This window comes from Oryctolagus cuniculus, chromosome 12, assembly GCF_051225735.1.
Source record: "Oryctolagus cuniculus isolate XC-2025 breed Fujian yellow rabbit chromosome 12, ASM5122573v1, whole genome shotgun sequence".
Lineage (NCBI taxonomy): Eukaryota > Metazoa > Chordata > Mammalia > Lagomorpha > Leporidae > Oryctolagus > Oryctolagus cuniculus.
Window position 1 is genome coordinate 24,898,843 of NC_142878.1, and position 20,658 is coordinate 24,919,500.

General features: G+C 47.4%; 1 long non-coding RNA gene across 6 annotated transcripts in view; it reads right to left on the reverse strand.

Annotated features, from left to right (window-relative positions):
- Positions 1-20,658, reverse strand: part of LOC127483831 (uncharacterized) — a 112,802-nt gene that overhangs the window by 55,623 nt on the left and 36,521 nt on the right. Inside the window, exon 3 of one of the 6 annotated variants that reach the window (XR_016217856.1) lies at positions 18,554-18,877. The exons of the other annotated variants lie outside the window; for them this stretch is intronic. This is a non-coding gene — a long non-coding RNA (uncharacterized LOC127483831). Of the gene's footprint in view, positions 1-18,553; positions 18,878-20,658 lie in introns of those variants that run through there. 6 annotated transcript variants of the gene reach the window in all.

The following is a 20,658-nucleotide window of genomic DNA, read 5'->3' on the forward strand; positions in this document are numbered from 1 at the left end:
AATATTAATCACCCACTCTCCTACGCACTTTTACCTTTTAATCAGGCTTTGTTCAAGTGCATGAGGAAGAGTGAAATTCAGCCAGAAGGCCACTCTGGAAGAAGTCAGCGTGAGTCATTTTCCTATGGCTATTGCTATTGCTTGATCAATACTATCACCGAAATTCAACATCCTGAAGACAGACATTGCCCCTGCCCACAGCACTCTAAAAAAATCTTAGTACCATTGACCTTGAAATGTCCTCTGACTTAACTACCACTAATAACTCACCAATTTGGGGGTGACTGCTGGGTTCCAGCCCTCTTTTCAGCACTTTCAAGCAAAATCTCACTTAATCCTCACATAAACCCATGAACAGACTTTCATTTTCATTTTACTTGAAAGGCAGAGAGACAGAGAGAGGTCCTCCATCTACTGGTTCACTCCTCAAGTCCTCACAGCAGCCAAATCTGAGCCAGACCAAAACCAGGAGTCCAGAACTCAGTTTGAATCTCCCGTGTGGGTGCAGGGACCCAAGCATTTGAGCCATCATTTGCTGCCCTCGTAGGGTGCGCATCAGCAGGAAGCTGGGACTCAACTGGGTCCTCCAATAGGGGCTGCAGGTGTTCCGAGGGCATCCTAACTGCTACACCAAATGCCTGCCACCGAGCACAGCATTTTAACATCCCCATTTCCCACGTGGGGAAATCCAAGCACACAGACATGGTGTTAAGTGGTCCAAGGTCACCCAGCTAGTTATATAGCAGAGTCTGATTTTGAACTCAGTCAAATTCTACTTGAAGTGCACGCTCTTGTCCACCAGAGCAAAACTCATTATGAGAGGCAGGCACGAGGCCTAGGAGAGAACATGCAGGCCAGGACACCCACGGCCCACATCGAGTGCCCGCATCCGAGTCCTGGCTCCACTTCTGACCTCAGCTTCCTGCTAATGCACACTCTGCCCAAGTGGCTGAGTCCCGGCTACCCACATGAGAGACGCAGGTCTTGATCCCAGCTCTCAGCTTCAGCTTCAGACTGGCCCAGCTATGGCTGTTAAGGGCATTTGGAGAATGAACCAGTGAATGGGAGCTCTCTATCCATCTCTCAAATATTAAAAAAAATAATAATCAGTAAATAAATAACAAAAGCCCATCATCCCCCATCTGCTCCGCCCCTTGGAGCAGCCTCTCATTGCTCTCCGCTACTTCCTCACTGCTCCTCCCATAACCCCATCTGCTACCCAAGCCAAGCACCGAGTTCCCATCTGCCCTCAGCATGCCCTTGACAATGAGAGGTCAGCCTGTGTGGGACACCACACATGACATACTTGCCCCGTGTTTAATCAGCGTCATTACTTTATCACACGAGAATGGCGCTGCACACTTGTGGAGGGGCTCTACCTCATCGTCAAGGCTGCATGTTCAAGTTCAAGTCTAATCCATTTCTCCCCAACAACCGCTAGCCGTCTTCTCCCAGGCCACTCTCATCTCGCCCTGCTCAAGATCCGAGTCCTTCTTAACTGCTCTTCCCTTCTGAGTCTACACATCTGCTCTGCAGCCTGGGCCTGTGGGTGTTGTCTCCAGCAAGCTTTTGAATCTTTTTCCTACTTCCCATTTCCCTGAGTGAAACCCCCTTACCTGTGGCTCTCTATGGCCTGCCAAACTAAGCACAACCTCCTGAGTGAAACCCTAAGACTTCTTCCTAACATGCCGTTACTGTCATGTCAGCGTGAATTTAAATTAATACACTTATGGATGGCCTGCAGTAACTCACGTTAGACCACAGGATTTATACCTCATCTTTAAACAAAGGGAACACTGTAAAGTATGGCCAGGGAGTCTTGTCGTCTTCCAAAGGCCACTTGGATATTTATAACATCATTCACAAGCCATACAAAATCAAGTTAAAAATTAGCATGCTGAACGTTTATTAGACTTTATGTCCTGCCTGTGGATGCCTTCGCAGGGCCAGACCAAATGACTCCACCTGCATTATATGGCCCATGGGCAGGATGACCCCCCACCTGCGTACTTTCACACAGAGTAAGTCACACATATTTTGTCCTACTAGTGTCAGACTTTTTTTAAGAGAGAGAGAAGATATCTTTCATCCATTGGTACACTCCCCAAGCAGCCTCAATGACCCCTGATGGGCCAGGCTGAAGCCAGGAGCCAGGAGCTTCTTCCAGGTCTCTCACATGGGTGCAGGGGCCCAGCACTGGGCCATCCTCTGCTACTTTCCCAGGCACATTAGCAGGGAGCTGTATTGGAAGTGGAGCAACCAGGACTCAAGCTGGCACCCATATGGGATGCTGGTGCTGAGGGCCGTAGCTTAACCCACTAAGCCACAGCTCCAGCTCCAATGTGTCAGTCTTTTCTTAATGAGCAACTTCTAAGTGATCTGGCCCAAGAAGTCCTTCTAACTTCTCACAACCAAAATTACTGCATTTTTTAAAACAAGGATTCATGCAATTCTTCTTCATAGTCAATTAAGGAGAATATTCTCCACATTTAACACACAATGAAGCTCCTTCCATTTAATGTAGCAGTAGAAAAGGAAAAGAGAAGGTATGAGTTACTGTTGGGCTACAGAAATTGTGGAAATCCTGTCTTGAAGTTCTCCTTCGCCCTAATAAAGAGCATGGTTCCCAAATAAGAAATCAGAGTAAGTGAGAAGGAACAGGTATTGTGTCTTGGATTATAAACGAAGTGACCCCAAATGATGAAAACAGGGCCAGTGAGGTAGGTAGCAAATGTTCTCCTAGCCCTTGATTTAAGAACTTACTCAGATGAATAATCCATAAACCTAATTAGGGTAATATTGTTTAAATTCTTTATTTCTAAAGAAGTAAGGGGTTGGTGCTGTGGTGCTGCAGGTTAATCTGCTGTCTGCAGCACTGGCATCCTACAGGTGCCAGTTTGAGTCCCAGCTGCTCCACTTCCGATCAGCTCTCTGCTATGGCCTGGGAAAGCAGCAGAAGATGGCCCGAGTGCTTGGGCCCCTCATCCACGTGGGAAACCCACAAGAAGCTCCTGGCTCCTGGATTCAGTCCGGCCCAGCCTGGTCGTTGTTGCCATTTGGGGAGTGAACCAGTGGATGGAAAATCTCTCTCTGTATCTCTGTATCTCTCTCTCTCTTTCTCTGTATCTCTCTCTCACCTTGCCTTTCAAGTAAACAAAATAAATCCTAAAAAAAAATCAAACAACAACAACAACAAAAATGTAAAAATCACTTGGTTCTCTGAATACTGCAAGCCTGATAGTTGGGCCACACAACAAAGGCTTGCAAGTGCCCCCTGGTGGCAGCCTATCATAATTGCAGGTTCATAACTCCAACAAGAGTATAATGCCCTCAGCACTAAGTCATCACTATTGTCTAGGCAAGGTTCTCTCATGGTTCCATGGATTCTAATTTCATCCCAACATTTAAGATAATCCCCCACCCCCACCAGATGCCTGATGGTGCTTTATTACTTTTTCACAACAGCACTGGGAGAATGACAGGTCTGTCACTTGCCCTTGGACGTAAACGGGACGTTCCTTGGAGTCACTAAGTTCACCGCTGCTTGCTTAGAAGGGCTTGTGACAGTGAACAGTCCAGGGCCTTCAGGAAAGAAGGCAGCATAAGTGGTAAGGGTGAGAGAAGGGCTCAAAGTGGAGAGGCTTGGTGGACCAAAGATACATGCTGTCCACCCAGTGCTTTCTTAAATCAGGGTCAGCTTTGGGGAGGCGCTACCTATGGGGGAGGAGGCAAGGACAAGTTGGTGACAAGTGCCAAGGATTCCAAACATGACCGTGGGCAGCCGGGGGGCTGACAAGGTTGCAGGGGTGCAGGGAGAGGAACCCACTGCCCGCCACGCCTCCAGCACTTCACTTGGCACCAGAAGGCAGTGCCTCCATCGCTCCCGATAAATCCACTGCCCTGCAAAGCAGCACCCATCACTGAGATTCTCTGTGCATTCGCCTCAGTCCCCGGGGAGCTGCGTGGCCTAGGTACAGAGCAACGCGCGCCATCAGCTCAGTGATTTCCCTCATTTCTTTAGGAAAAAGAAAATGTGAAAATTGGGTCCTAGGAAACGAATCTGATGTTAACACTGGGAAGATCTTTCTTCTACCCAACAGCTGGCTTGGGAGAGTGGCAGTGAGTGACGCTTCTTTTCTGGGAGGAGGAAGATTGGACGGGGAAAGCCAAGCTGCAGGAGTCTCTCCTCCTCTCATCCCTGACCCCAACACTGGCTCAGCTCTCCACACACCGAAATCCCAACGATGCCTGCACTCCCAACTAGTTGAATCTGAGAGTGGAAAAAACTTGCCCATGACTATGTTCTATTTTCCTAGGTCAAAATCAGAGGCTCAGTGCTCATCCATACCATAGGGTACTGGGAAACTCAGCACTGTATTTATCTGTGAGCCTTAATATAGCATCATGAAAGGTGCCTGTGTCCCTTAAATTCCAGACAGCATTTCCATTCTGGGAAGATACCTGGCACACGTTGCAAATCCTACCTCTTTATTGAACGTCCACAGTGATCCTTAAGAGGCTGCTTATAAACAGGAAATAACACTAAATTACACCTCATTTTCTTCGGAGCCATCTCTTCTACTTTAAACGGGCAATCATCTTGTTTTCCAGGGTAGAGCCGCATCTGTCGCAGGCTGGCACTGCTGTGTGGAGACGGCAGCGGCACCGTCCGCTGCAACAGCCACAGCCACGTGTGGCTCTCTCACCTTGGAAGGTCTCTGGTGCGAGTGCAGATGTGCTGTGAACTTAGAATACATATCTTGCAGCCCCAACAAGAAAAGCATTAAAGAGCTCACATCCTTCTTTTATATTACTTCCATGACCAAGTGGTAACCTGGAGGGACTTCAAAGAGTTCGTGGAAAATGGAATTAAAACACAAATCCATGTGGGTGCCACCATTTTTGAGGGTTGGGCATTTATTTAGCCTGGTAGTTAAGACAGCCACTCAGGATGTCCGTGTCCCTATCATATTGATCCTCGATTCGATATCGCTGCCTGTTTCTGACTCGGATCTCCTGCTAACGCAGACCTTGGAGGGCAGAGGTGATGGTTGGCTCAGACAACTGGGCTCCTACTTCCCACATGGGAGCCCTGGTCTGAGCTCCCAGCTCCAGGCCATTGCTTCCACCCGGCCCAGCCACCACTGTTTTATTTTGGGAAAGACCCAGCGGATGGGAGCTCACTGTCTCTGTTTCTCTCTCTGTCCATCTTTCTTTCTGCCTCAAATACATAATTTAAAAAAATTGCAACCCATGCATCATTTTGTCATGATCCTCATTTCCTACCAGCTTTCTGAGGATGCTTGGTATGCATGGCTAGATCTGCTTAGGTAGATATACTTATTAAAATGGCTTTCACTTGTTCTTCCTTTTTAATTTGGCTACTAGATGATTTTAAATCACGGATCGCGATGTGCCTTGCATTTAGGACAACCAATGTCTGAACGTTTGCTGCAGTTAGAATCACTGAGAGAGGTTTTATTGTTTGTTTGTTTGTTGACAGGCAGTTAGAGAGAGAGAGAGACAGAGAGAAAGGTCTTCCTTCCCTTGGTTCACCCCCCAAATGGCTGCCATGGCCGGTGCTGCGCTGATCTGAAGCCAGGAGCCAGGTGCTTCTTCCTGGTCTCCCATGCGGGTGCAGGGCCCAAGCACTCGGGCCATCCTCCACTGCCTTCCCGGGCCACAGCAGAGAGCTGGACTGGAAAAGGAGCAACCGGGACAGAATCCGGTGCCCCAACCAGGTCTAGAACCTGGGGTACCGGCGCCACAGGCGGAGGATTAGCCTAGTGAGCCATGGCGCCGGCCACTGAGAGAGTTTTCAAAAACTACACAGTGCCAGGCTGTCACCCCAGGCCACTTAATTCAGAGTATCTGGGGCTGGGCTCAGCATCGGTATTTTTGACTATTTGGAAAGCTCTCCCAGGTGACACGAATATATGTGCAGCCAACATGGAAAACGAGTGTTCTGAATTCTGGAGTTCTGTGCCTCTCGGGATCTAATGACAACTCCCACAGGTTAAAAGTTCAGAGTTGTTTTTTTCCCTTGCTCTGTATAATCAACTTTGTCTGTTCTGATCTATTTCTCCCTAAAGAAACAATGAAATGTTTTTTGAGTCATGCAAGTTAGAACTTTGCTTTATTTTTTTTTTTTTAATGAAGTTCACATGAGTCCCATACACTGCCAGGGTTGGAGGAAAAAAAAAAAAAAACCTGCATTGACCTTGGGACTTCCAGGTTGCTGAGTAACACACCATCTTTCCCAGGGCCGCTGCTTACACTGGCTTTTTTCTCCTTCAAGGCACCTGCTTTGTTCTTGCTAATAACAAGAAAGTCACAAGACTTCCTGGACTCTGACAAGCCTACCAGCCACCTGGGAATGCGGTGAACACACAGAGGCTGATCCAGTGGCTCTCGGCTGTGAGGGAGGTCCTCCAGCCCCAGCGTGCAGCCAGGTGATGCCAATGCTGCCGTCTGCGGACCACTCTGCAGGACACCAGGGCTCAGGGATTCACTGAGGCTCACGTGCTGGGAGGAACTTGGGCACAGCCCCCACTCCTGTGCGAGAATGGCACCAGCCCAGACTGATTTCTGCCATGAACACAGAGCAAGCCTTGAAATGAGGTGTGATCTATCTGCCCACAGAAGAAGTGATATGGGAATGTTTTTTTCTTTTTAATTTTTTTATTTTGTGAGCCAATGCTGTGGAATGGCAGGTTAAGCTGCCACCTATGACGCCAGCATCCCATATCAGTGCTGGTTTCAATCCTGGCTGCTCCACTTCCAATCTAGCTCCCTGCTAAAGTGCCTGGGAAAGCAATGGAATACAGCTCAAATGCTTGGGCCCCTGCCACCCACGTGGGAGACCCAGATGAAGTTCTAAGCTTCTGGCTACAGCCTGGCCCAGCCCCAGCCCCCAGCCCCAGCATTGCAACCATTTGGAAAGGGAACTAGCAGATGGAATCTCTCTCTCTCTGGGTCCTGGCTGGATCCAGTGACCTTGCCCGCACCTGCAGGCTCAGCGCTGCCTTGCAACTCTGCCTCCTCCCCTCGGCTGGGACTGCCACTCTCTCAGATGGCCCTGGAATTCCTCATCCACATCCCCCAGGCCTCTGACATCTTCTCCCCCACCTGTACCTTCACAGAGAAAACCGCGGCCATCAGAAAAGGCCCCAGACTCGCACCGCTGGCCCTGCTGGCCCTGGTACCGCACCGCGCAGCCCCACATCTGACACGGAGGCTGCCCGTCATGTGCCCATCTCACACCAGCCCTCACCTGCAGAGCCCACAGCCCCTCCCACCTGCTCCAGCAGCTCTCCTCTCTCTCTTGGGATTGGGAATCCCTTCCCCCACCAGAGGATTCTCATCCCACACAAATGCCTTTATCACTTCCCCCTCAAAAAAAAAAAAAAAAAAATTTTTGACAAAGTTCCCAGCAACTCCCTATTCCTTTATTCTATGTCCGATTCCTCTTCTTTCTCTCTTAAAACTGTCCAAGCTGGTTTTAATAACCCTGCCCTTGTCAGGATCACAAATGACCTCTATGTTATTAAATCCAATGGTTACTCTCAGTCCTCTAACTCTACCCACCAGCAGCTTCTGGAACATTCCACTTGCCCTCTTCATCACCTTCCTCAACACCCCATGGGCTTCTGGCTTCCGGGATACCACACTCCTTTGACTTCCCTTTCAGCCCCCAGGTCATCCCTGTCTCTCTGCTTCGCTGGTTCCCGCTTGTCCCCAAGTCTCCCTGGGCCCCGTGGAGCTCAAACCTTGGCCTTTTCCTGTTCTCCATCTGCGCCCCTCGAGGGCTCCTCCGGGCCAGACGCTGCTCCCACCTCCAGACAGTGAGGTCCACTGGTGTCCACCTGGGGGTCAGACGCCAACGACCAAAAGGCAGACTTGGAGGTTCTTCTACAAATTGACTCCAGCCACAATTTTCCCACCTTGAAAGCAACTCAATTAGTTGCTCACACAAAAATGAAAAAAACCAACAATTTTTTAAAAGTCTGAAACCAAACTAAAAACACCAAAGCTTTAAAGTCAGGAATTCCACGCCTGCTCTTATATCTCACTTCAACGTGTCAGGACATCCTGCCAAATGTCCCTTTAAATCTACCCACTTCTCACGCCTCCCCTGATCACCCCAGTCTGAGCTACCAGGACAGTCTGCATTCCCAAGAGAGCCTCCTCCTCCTGCCCTCCTACAATCTGTTCTCAACCCTGCACCTCCAGCGGACCTGTTAGGCACAAGTCCCACTCCCTCCCTACTCTGGACCACCCAATGACTTTCTGCCTCACTCAGTGCAAAGCCAAAGTTCCCAAATGACCTGTGGGGCAGACAAAAGCTGGACAGTTACTCTTCAAGGTCTTGCCTTCAATGTCACTGAGATCACGCTGGCCACCCTGTGTGCCTCAGGGTCTCTGTGCTGGCTAGTCCCTGGGCTCAGAAAACTCCTGCCCCAGATATACACATAGTAAACCCTTGATCCTTCTCCAAGTACTTGCTCAATGAGTCTCCTTAGCCATCTTATTCAAAATCCTGTTAGGTAGTACCTTATCACACTCTAATATTTAAGGATTTACTTCCTATGTATATTTTTATGGCCTCTCTCCATTACAGTGTAAGTTCCAAGAAAGAAGGGATTTTCACCTGTTTTTCTCACTGCTACATCCCAACACTTGTAGTAGTCCTTGATGGACATGTGCTGGATTAAAAAAAAAATGAATCCACGACACCACCATGGTCCTTAGCCCAAAGCTACACATGAAGAAGGTACCAGGTAAACTTTCATTGCACAAGAAAATTAAAACACTCTGCATCCTTCATGTTAAAATGAATGTGCTTGGAGAACGCTTAAATCTCTGCAGCAGGAAGTCGTTTTTAAAAATATAGAAAGGGTGGGGGCAGCGCTGTGGCGTAGCAGGTAAAGCCACCGCCTGCAATGCCAGCATCCCATATGGGTGCTGGTTTGAGTCCCAGCTGCTCCACTTCTGATCCAGCTCCCTGCTATGGCCTGGGAAAGCAGTAGAAGATGGCCCAAGTGCTCCCACCCTCGTGGGAGACCCAGAAGAAGCTCCTGGCTCCTGGTTTCAGATTGGCGCAACTCCGACCTTTGCGACCAATTGGGGAGTGAACCAGCGGATGGAAGACCTTTCTCTCTCTCTCTCTCTCTCTCTGTGTGTGTGTGTGTGTGTGTGTGTGTAACTGTGACTTTCAGGTAAAATAAATAAATCTTTAAAAAATGTATATACAGAAAGGGTGGATGCTGGGTGTAGAGTTTCAGATTCTTTGGGGGTCTCCCATCCATATCGTAGCACCTGGGTTCAGTTGCTGCCTCCAGCTTCCTGCTGACCTGCGCCCTGGGGGACAGCAGGTGACAACCCAAGCAGCTGGGTTTGTGCCACACTCACATGGGAGGTGTGGATTGAGTTCCCAATTCATGGCTTTTGGCATTGTGGGTATTTGGGAAGAGAACCAACGTAGGAGAGTGCATGCACACTCTCACTCAGTCTCTCTCGATTGTTCTTTCAGTGTCTCTGCCTCTCAAATAAAATTAAACTTTCAAAATAAACAGAAAACCTTGACGGTCAGCCTACAGTCATTCCATGCAGTGCCATCTTTGACACCATCGCATTTCCTGTCCTGGGCATTTCAGGCTGACTAATGAGCATAAAGATCTGCGGGTTCTTCCCGCCAACGTGCGTCACCAGTGCCCTCTGCATCAGGCATTGTTCTACGTACCAGGAATCCGCCAGCAAATGACAAAAGTCCCTTTTCCTCCTGTCTCAGCACCCAGCAGACTGCTTCTGCCCACCGGGCTCTTCCCTCCCCCTGCTTCATCAGATTCCTCCTCTGGGGACTTGGCGAGGGAGATACCGCCCATGAGAGTGGGTGAGCAGGTGGGGATCTGTTCTCCTTACCCGCACCCCCAGGACCTAAGAAAGAGGGGGTGCTACAATGCAGCAGGAAAACCAATGAGATAGAAAGGCAAGGAGTCAAATCAATAGCAGAGTGTGTGTGTCTGAGCCCTGGCTGTATGTCAGGCCATGTCCTACAGCATTGCGTGCGCCACCGGATTTAAACCTCCAACCATGACATCATGCATGTCACAGTTGAGACCCAGAGAAGCTGAGTAACTTGCCCAGGGTTGCACAGGTGGTAAATGGCCACGCTGAGACGCAGACCCGAAAGGGCGGCACCAGAGTTCATGGGCTTTGGAGTCCCGTTATGCCACACCTTGACACAAACTGCACTTGGTCTGTGGAGGCACTTTGGCATTTCTAGAATGTAAACTTAAGAACTGCTGCTCTTCATCCTTCTCTGAGAACTTTCCACTATAAAATAAGACAGACTGCAAAACAGTTTCACGAGATGTTGTAAAGCAAACACTTTAACAACCATGTCAGGGTCAGAAAATACAATTTCCCCAGGCACCCTGGCAGTGCCTCAGTGCCTTGCTGGGTCCCATCCCGAGCAATGTACCTTCCTCCTCGCAAAACTCTCCACTCCCCACTCCCCCCACCTTTTTTTTTTTTTTTTTTTTTGACAGGCAGAGTGGACAGTGAGAGAGAGAGCAACAGGTCTTCCTTTTGCCATTGGTTCACCCCACAGTGGCCGCTGCAGCTGGTGCGCTGCGGCCGGCGCACCACGCTGATCCAAAGGCAGGAGCCAGGTGCTTCTCCTGGTCTCCCATGGGGTGCAGGGCCCAAGCACCTGGGCCATCCTCCACTGCACTCCCTGGCCACAGCAGAGAGCTGGCCTGGAAAAGGGGCAACCGGGACAGAATCCGGCACCCCGGCTGGGACTAGAACCCGGTGTGCTGCCGCCACTAGGTGGAGGATTAGCCTAGTGAGCCGCGGCGCCAGCCCCCCTCACTTTTAAAGCAATCATATTCTTGGGGCTGGCATGGTGGCATAATGAGGAAAGCACTGCCTATAGTGCCAGTATCCCATATGGGCGCCGGATTGTGTCCTGGCTGCTCCACTTCCATTACAGCTCCCTGTTAATGCACCTGGGAAAGCTGTGGAAGAAGACACAAGTACTTGGGCCCCTGCAACCACATGGGAGACCTGGAGGAAGCTCCTGGCTCCTGGCTTCAAACTGGTCCAGCTCCAGCTATTGCAGCCATTTGGGCAGTGAACCAGTGGATAGAGGATCTTTCTTTCTCTCTTCCTCTGCCACTCTGTAACTCTGCTTTTCAAAAAAAAATGAATCTTTTAAAAAATAAAATAAAATAGGCCAGCGCCACGGCTCACTAGGCTAATCCTCCGCCTTGTGGCGCTGGCACACTGGGTTCTAGTCCCGGTCGGGGCGCCGGATTCTGTCCAGGTTGCCCCTCTTCCAGGCCAGCTCTCTGCTGTGGCCAGGGAGTGCAGTGGAGGATGGCCCAGGTGCTTGGGCCCTGCACCCCATGGGAGACCAGGAGAAGCACCTGGCTCCTGGCTTCGGATCAGTGCGGTGCGCTGGCCGCAGTACGCTGGCCGCGGCGGCCATTGGAGGGTGAACCAACAGCAAAGGAAGATCTTTCTCTCTCTCTCTCTCTCTCACTGTCCACTCTGCCTGTCAAAAATAAAATAAAAATAAAAAAATAAAAAATAAAATAAAATAAAATAATCATTCTTAGCAGCCACATGGGAGACCTGGATGGAGTCCCTGGCTCCTGGTTTTGGCATGGTGTGCACTTGGGGAGTGAACTAGAAAATTAAAACTCTCTCTCTCTCTCTTCTCTCTTCTCTTTTCATAATAGCCTTTTTAAAAAATTGTTTAAGGAGGCCGGCACCGTGGCTCAATAGGCTAATCCTCCGCCTTGCGGCGCCGGCACACCAGGTTCTAGTCCCGGTCGGGGTGCTGGATTCTGTCCCGGTTGCCCCTCTTCCAGTCTAGCTCTCTTCTATGGCCCGGGAATGCAGTGGAGGATGGCCCAAGTCCTTGGGCCCTGCACCACATGGGAGACCAGGAGAAGCACCTGACTCCTGCCTTCGGATCATTGCGGTACACCAGCCGCGGCGGCCATTGGAGGGTGAACCAACGGCAAAGGAAGACCTTTCTCTCTGTCTCTCTCTCTCTCACTGTGCACTCTGCCTGTCAAAAAAAAAAATTGTTTAAGGGATAAAAATGCCAACTAACTTGATTTTATCATCACATAATGAATACATACATCAAATTATCACATAGCACTGCATAAATATGTACAATTAAATCAGCAAATAAAAGAACCATATCTTCATGTTTCTTTGCAGTTTTATTACCTGTGTGTATTCCCAAACACTATAGTGCAACCCTACCTTCTTGTACATTGGATGTGTCATATTCCACAGGCTCCCCCATCCCGCCTCTCTTCTTCCTGCCACTTATCTAGGAGTTTAACCTGTAGACTCCCTGCCATCTGGCCTCACCGACTGTGTACTCACAGTGCAGTTCACCGTGTCCCACATGTGGTTCATTTCCTGCAGATGGGGGCTGGATCCGCAGAACAGGTCAGCCTCAGGTTGGGTCGCCTGGCAAGAGGCGAGGTGGTGACGTGTTCCTCCGCAAGAGGCATGCAAAGTCTGCTCGTCTTTCTATGATGAGAGCAGCTGTGGCTGCTCAATGCCAAGATCTCTTCATTCAGTGAGCATTGCAAAAGGGTGGTCTTCTGTTTCTTTCATATTTTTTCCATTTATTAATTCATCCCTTGGAACACACTCATAAAGATATGCGTTCTTTCATCTACTGTTCGGTTGCTAAGCAATGCCTCCATCTAGAAGATTAGGATAAATGTTTGGTTTGTTCCCTTCATCAACCAATTTTCATAAAAACTAATTTATTCTGTAACTAAAAAACTAATTTATTCTGCTATGACGGAGATCACTGTTTACAGTATCAGTATAGAGTCAGGGATCTCAACTTATTTGATGGGTTTCAAATGATTACAATGGTCCTATTTGTTGAAGCTCTAGTTTTCCCTTTTGACCAGTAGAAGGCTCACGAGTTGACCTCTGTGTGTTTTGGGCATGACCCTGGCAGTCTGCAACAGCTGCCTTGCTGTTTGACAAGGATATTCCAGATACAACTTGTACATTTCCCAATCAAAAACTAGAACTAGACATTCCTCTAGTTTCCTTTCTGAGAAGTGATATTTCCAGACCACATCTGCGATGGTCACCGTTCCTAGGCATTTACAGAAAATAGAAGTAGAAAACGTGCCCACACATGCACACGCAACTCATACCTGCACACGACATACCTCTCTCTCTGTACATCATATCCAATAAAAGGGTTTGGATTTTTTGGTCAAAATAATGCATTCTGTGCCTTTCTTTGCCAGCATAGCCCACTAGGGACTTCAGGCATAAAGGACATCGCCATATTTTGAAGACTTCAGGGGAAGAGACAGCACATCTATCCTCACTTCCAACTTAGCGATCCAGCTTCCCTTTCAATATTTTTTATCCTCCTTCTCATCTGTTAGTTCAGAAAAATCTTTGCTTGTCCTCAGCACTTTGCGAAGTCTCTCTGTATTTTCCACATACCAAGACTTCCTCCAACAGTCCTGGGGGTCGGTGTGCGATGCAAGTTGTGGCAGAAACGAAGAGGAAGCCGTGTCCCTTAGCCAGCCCACCTGCACTTGGCTCTCACTCTGACAGCCTGCCAGGTACAAATCCACAGTAAAGAATGACCTGCACACAGGAGTAACGAGGCTCCTCCTTACAAAGCAAACTCCCAGGGCTGTGGCCATGAGTCCCAGTGACAGCTTCAGGAAGGACAGGGGGCTTTGCAGGGCCCCCAGATTAAGACAGGACTTAGTCTATGCTGAAAAGCTTGAGAGTAAGATGGCACTCGTAATTGAGCTAAAGGCAAATAATCAGTCCCTGTCATACTTTCTCATTTTCAAAATTTATTTATCTAATTGATTTAGGAGAGAGAGAAAGGTATCTCCCATCTACTGGTTCAACTCCCAAATGCTTGGAACAATTGGAGCTAGGCCAGGCTGAAGTCAGGAGGCAGGAACTCAATCGGAGTTTCTCATGTGGGTGACAGGGACTCAACTACTTAGGTCATCACCTGCTGCCTGTCCCCCTTTGGGCTCACATTAGCCGGAACAGGAGCAGAGCCAGGCTCGAACCCAGGCACTCCATTCCAGGATGTGGGCGTTCCAAGTGAAAACTTAACCACTACACCCAAGACTCACCCCCCGCCACACGTTCAGTGGAAATCCGAGAAACATTCGCTTTCATACTTGTGCAGTCATGAGCATGGGCCCAATGTTTCACGTACTACATGACACATGTGAAAGTAGCACGCACACTGCAATACGGCAGGCAAATGAACTAACTATATTATTATTAAACATCATTAAATTCAAAAATTCTCCTTTGAAAGTTATCTTGACCAAGCCTCTGCTGCCCCTACATGTTGTTTTCAAATGAAAGGCAAAAGGACCATGAGCGCATCAGGCTGGCTGCCTCTGAGTGCCCGCGGGGAGGCCAGTAACTGGCTCTGTGATCATCACTATCTTTGGAACAAAGGGAGATCCTGAGCTTGGACCGGAGCCAGTCTCCCCAGGCTTCCCACTGAGAAAAATCACAAAGGCAAAGCCTCACTGTGCCCACAAGTCCACACATGCCTTTCATTGTTTACCAGAACTCAAGCCACAAAGCATTTAGATGGAAGTGTGGGTCTCAAGAAAGTTCTAGAAAGAGTGCCGTCTTGAGCGGGAGTGCCAGGGGCCTGAGCAGAATGCGGAAAGGGAGAAGACACGAATGGGGGTTCAGGGAAGCAGGAGGCGGATGAGAGTTCCTGGGAGACAGCGGCCTGGAATGTGGCTCCCCTTGGGTCTCTAATTATGCAGGTTTATGGGTGGGAATCGCAGCCACACTGTGAGTAAATGAGAATTATCCTATCAAAGAGATGAGTGTTCTCTGGACAGGACAGAAGGATGACGTACCTGCAAAACAAGCGGGAATGCTATAATTATGTTTGTGGATTGCACTGGGGTGGTATCTTGAAAGACGTCTCAAACATCATTTTCTCTAGATGTGTATCTCCCTACCCCGTGGGCCAGTGTGGCCTCCTTTCCGCTGTGCCCAACATGTGTGTTCTAAGCCACATAACCACCTCTTGCATTTGCTCTCCCACAGGGGGTTCACGCTGAATCTGTTCTGATGCTACTAAGAAAGAAGTGACACAGGTGTTGCCCCGCGGTAGGAAATGTAATTACTATACCAACACCCTTCCTTTTTGCTTGCTTCTTTGCAAGAAGAATAACAAATAAGATGCTGAAATGAAAATGTCTAACCCACAAAACAGAACTTTTCCTTTTCCTAAGTGGAATGTTACCATGGGAGACAATCAGATAAACATATGCCTGAATTTTATAACAAGTCATCGCTAACAATGCCCGCATCCCATATCAGAGCTGCTCCACTTCCAATCCAGCTCCCTGCTAATGCGCCTGGGAACCCACATGGATTTTGTGACTTCTGGCTTTGGCCTGGCCCAGACCTGGCTGTTGCAGTCATTGGGGGCATGAACTAGGGGATGAAAGCACTCTCTCTCTCTTTCTCTGTTTCTCCCTAAAGTAAAAATTCAGAAATAACTATGTACATTCTTGTACTTCTCCAGTCTTTTTTTCTAGGGCTGTATACATTTCTTGAAACAAAGTTAATATTCTGCAGTATGTAGTTTTGACTACCTACTTTTTTTTCAGTTGGTTAATGTGACAGACAAAAATATTCACAACATAGGGTACATAGAGGAAAAAAATCAAAAATGTTTACAATTATGGAACTAAAAATATCCAATCTGCAGCAATAATGTAGAACATTTACTGATAATTTTTATGTGTGAGGTACCCTGCTCAGTGATGGGCCCACATCGCTTCATCCCATCCGTATCACACTGGAGTAGGGAGTATTTTTATTCTTATTTTACAGTGAAGGTAAAGACTCAGAGAATCTAAGTAACTGGTCGTGGCTGTACAGCTAATAAGTAGCAGAGCGAGGATTTGAACCCAACGTCTCACCTTCCACTCTGAGGAGGTGACTGTATTAAATTTCTGTCACTGTATCACAGATGGCCGCCAACTTAGTGGCTACAAATGGCGTCCATTTATTATCTCACAGGTTCTGTGATCAGGAGCCAAGGCACGCCTTCCCTGTTCTGCCCAGGCCGCACAGGCTGCAGTCCAGAGGTTGGCCCATCTATATTCTTTTCTTGAGTTTGGGGTCCTCTTTCTTAGGTACACCGTTTCCCCAGAATCCAGCTGCAGTTGTGGACTGAAGTCCTGGCTTTCTTGCTGGCTCCAGGCCAGGGGTCCCCCGTGCCACAGGGCTGTCTCAAGGCCAGGAGGAGAATCTCTCTCCAGTCTGCTACAATGGAGTCTTCACCAGGAGGCAACTGTCTCTTACCTGTTGCCTTATTCTATTTGCTAAAAGCAACACACAAGCTCCCCCAGTGCCGAAGGGTATAATTCTCTGTGGTCCTTCTTAAAATCCTGTCTCCTATAGGTGCTACTGTCGTGTTCCTGTTTCGTTTATTTCACCGATGGCTAAAGGGATCAGCACTACATATGAACATCAAAGCATGCAAGTCGGCCACCACAACATGTAAATCCGGCAACAGAAAAGAAATGAAAGGTTCCAGTTTACAATCCAGTTCCTCAAATCCCTAAGCCTACGGTTTCTGTGCCTACAGTAAATCTGATTTCCCTGGTGAATAATTTGAGGTTAATGTTAGAGCAACTCTCAGTAAATGAAAAATATTATCATCACTCAGAGGTAAAGGCCATTTTTCACACTCTATTGGTGAACTTGGTTTAAAAGTAAGTAAGGATCATCCGAGCACTGAAGTTTTCTAATGACAATCAAATCAACACTGAGTACAATTTTATAATGGTACCATGGCGAACCGAACGCCTCTCCCAAAGCTTTTCTGATAACCCCCAAAACTGATGAAGGTGCAGTGAGCCTGCTGCTGCTGGTGGGATGGTCAAGGGTGAAGTCACTTCTAGAAAGCAGTTATCAATCTGGCCCTGCTAATCAAGTCCTTTAGGATATGGGCACCACTTTTCTTTACTAATTTCCATTTTATTTGAAAGACAGAGACAGAGAAACAGATGATGGGAGCTCTTCCATCCACTGATTTACTCCTCAAACACCCGCAACAACCAAGACTGGGGCAGGCAGAAGCCAAGAGCCCAGAACTCAATCCAGGTCTTGCACATGAGTGACAGGGACCTGAGTACTTGAACCATCACCTGCTACCTCCCAGGGCTTACATTAACAAGTAGCTGGAATCAGAGTGGAGCTGGACTTGAACCCAGGGACTCCAACATGGGATACGGGCATCCCAAGTGGCATCTTAACAGCTATGCCAACCTCTGCCCCTGCACAAATTATTAACAAACATAAAATTGGATTGGGAAGAAGCAAGGAAACTCCCAGCAAAAGGAGGCATTATCCGTGAGCAGCAGAGGTACGCGTGGATGTGCAGCGTGCAGCCAGATTTGTAAATAACCAGCGTCATTTGCTCACTACAGCTCCAGACAACACAACAGCTATAAGCCGAGCGGTTGGCCTTCTCTTTGATCATCTCATACTTATATATCCTTCTCAACAGAGGCTTGGATTGGGCCATTTTGCACCACTGGGTAGGGAGGGATTTAATGAGCACAATCTCTCCCAAGTTTCCAGTTACGATCGCTTCCTGCACACCCCAACCATATGCAGAGTTGCTTTCAGCTTCTGAGCCTAGTGCAGGTCCAGAGCTGGTCGCCGGTTAATGGGAGGCTCTACCTCCTAAGAAAACACGAGAGTGAAATAATCAATGATTGTAATATCAGCAAAAAGTTGAGGGCCCACTTTTCTTAAAAAGTTGGGTGTGGGACTGGCATTTTGATGCAGCATGTTAAGCTACGGCCTGCGACATCAACATCCCTTATGGGCATTGGTTCAAGTCCCAGCTTCTCCACTTCAGATCCAGCTGCCTGCTACCCACGTGGGAGACCCTAGATGAAGCTCCTGGTTCCTGGCTTTAGCCGGGCTCAGCCCCAGTCCTTGTGGTCATTTAGAGAGTTATCCAGTCGATGGAAGATATCTCTCTTGCTCTCTCTCTCTCTGCCTTTCCAATAAATAAGTATATTTTTAAAAAAAATCTGCATGTGTAAGAAAAACATCTTTTAAACTGTTTGAATGCCCTTTTGGTCCATATAATTCAAATGAGGGAACTATATATCAAACACAATAAAATATTTAACCTCTTGGACATTTTGAGAGTTTTTGACTCTTGATAACTTACCCTAAAGAGAAAATATTAACATGAGCAACAAAAAAAATCCATTTGAAAATATATGTTGCAGTATTATATATAATGTCCTCAATTCAGGAATAATCTAAGCACTCAGTAACAAGGAAATAGTGAAATAAGTTAGAATTTTTAACACTAGGCATGAAATATAACAATGAAGCTATACAAAAACTTGGTAAAAAGATAAAATGACTTTTACATGTAGAAAAACATGTAAAGTTTTATCTGTGTGTACATATATATACAGTATAGAATTAAGAATCATTAACACATGGAGGGTTTCTGAAGCCATGGGAAAATGGAGCCTATGAAGAGGGAAGAACCAAGGATAAACTCTTGAGAAACACAACTAGTTAAGGGGCAGTCAGGGCTAAGGATGGTGGGGGTACTGGGTGACAGAGACTTTGGGAGATAATTCAGTTTAGAGGAGGGCATGACAATGGGGTTCCCAAGTTAAGGATTAGTGCCTTTATCAGAAGAGATCCCAGAGCAGTTGAGTTTTTGGCTTTCTCCATCTGCCACCTGAGGACACCACCAGATGGTGACTGTCTGCAAGCTGGCACCTTGACCTCAGACTTTCAATCTCCAGACCTGTGGGAAAATAAATTTCTGTTGATTTGGCCATGCAACCATTTTGTTATAGTTCCGAAAATGAGGATTCCTTAAAGATCCTTATTGAGACTTGGAACTAAAACTCCAGCTAATGATTAAAACAATGAGAGAGGGAGAGAATGGAGTAGGAGAGAAGAGAGAGGGAGAGAGAGAGAGAGAGAGCAGGTGCACAGTGAGAAACTGTAGGAGAAATAAGGAGGCTGACTTGGAAGAGAAGCTGTCCTGCGCACTAAGGGGGAGGAAGGAAGGTGCCTTTTCAGACAGAGTGCTCAAAACAATCAGAGTTGTTGAACTCGGTTGAAGCTGAGAGCAAGATGGTTGTGTGGGCCGAGGGGAAGTGGGGAGATGCAGGTCCAAGGGCACCGAGTTTTGGTCAGACAGGACTCAGTTCCAGAGATCTGTCATACCACACGGTGACTGTGGTTACCCATAACCTGCTGTGTGCTTGAAAGTTGCTGATAGAGCGGATTCTAAACGTTCTCCTTACTAAAACACAAGGATGTAACGTGATGAATATGTAAATTAACTCAAGTTGTTTCACAATATCACAGATAGCAAAACATCACACTCTATATCATATATATTCAATTTTGTCAATTCAATATAATAATGCACTTTTATCTTACTATTACAGATACAGAATGACATAATGTTCAGTGAAACAAAATTAGGCCATCAAAACTACATACTGCAAAATTCTAATTTTGTTTAAAGAAACATATGTAGGCCTAGAAAAAAAGACTGAAGAAGTACAAGAATGTAAATAGTTATTTTTGAATTTTTACTTTAGGATGAAATTTGTTTTCTACTTTTGAAGTAATTTCAAAGTTTTCTATTATGAGCCATTTAGCATTCTATTTCTTTTTCAGTAAATGTGCATGTAATGTTTTTAAAAGTCAGAATAGCAAAGACTTTTGGATTCAGTGTTTTGAAAGTGAAAATATATAGCACTTGCAAAAGTCTTTAAAGCAAGACAGTAGGAACTATTGAAATGCCAGGGCGTAGTTAAGTGTTTTAGGTTAGCATCATTTGGCTCTGTTCTCATAAAAAAAAAAGAAAGCAGGAAAGTATTAAGATTTCTTTTTTTTTTTTTTCATTTGTGTTATAATGATCTCTCCCCAGAAAGAAGGGAGGTAATTAAAACAGTCATCTGATTGTTTTTATTCACTTAAGTAGTCACTTCCATAGAAATGAAGAAGCTGGGTTTTCATTTTAAAACACCAGGGATACAATGCAACCTGGGGCTGGGCACTTGACAGGGCCCTGTCCTGGGCTTCCCAGGTGTCCAAGGAGACTGCTGGGCCCTCCACAGTCCCCACGGTGGCTGTGACACTGACTAAATTAAATTAGATGGGGGGAGAGCTGCGGGCACAAGAGAGGCTGCAGGGGTCACTCTTCCCCAGCCTCCTGTGCACTCTGGCTTCCTGGCCAGCAGCCAAAGGTAGCTTAAACCAGTCGGCTTGGTTGGAATGCCCGCGAGTGGCCACGCCACCTCTGCAGATGGCCCCCGAGGGCACAGCTCCTGCCTGGCACCAGAAAGCCTCTGTGGTTTCCAGCCAGGCTCCAGAAGTGTAGGTTTCATTCCTGAAGCTGGTAGTAAAAGGAGCCATGGTACCCTGTGATTAGCCTGGCCCGGCCAGCAGCCGAGCTGAGCTCTGCTTACCCTGAGGCCCTGCCTGAGTACGGGCTAGAAACCTCTTCGAACAGATTCAAATAACAACATTTCATGCTTCAGAACACCGGAGCAATTGAGGACAGGC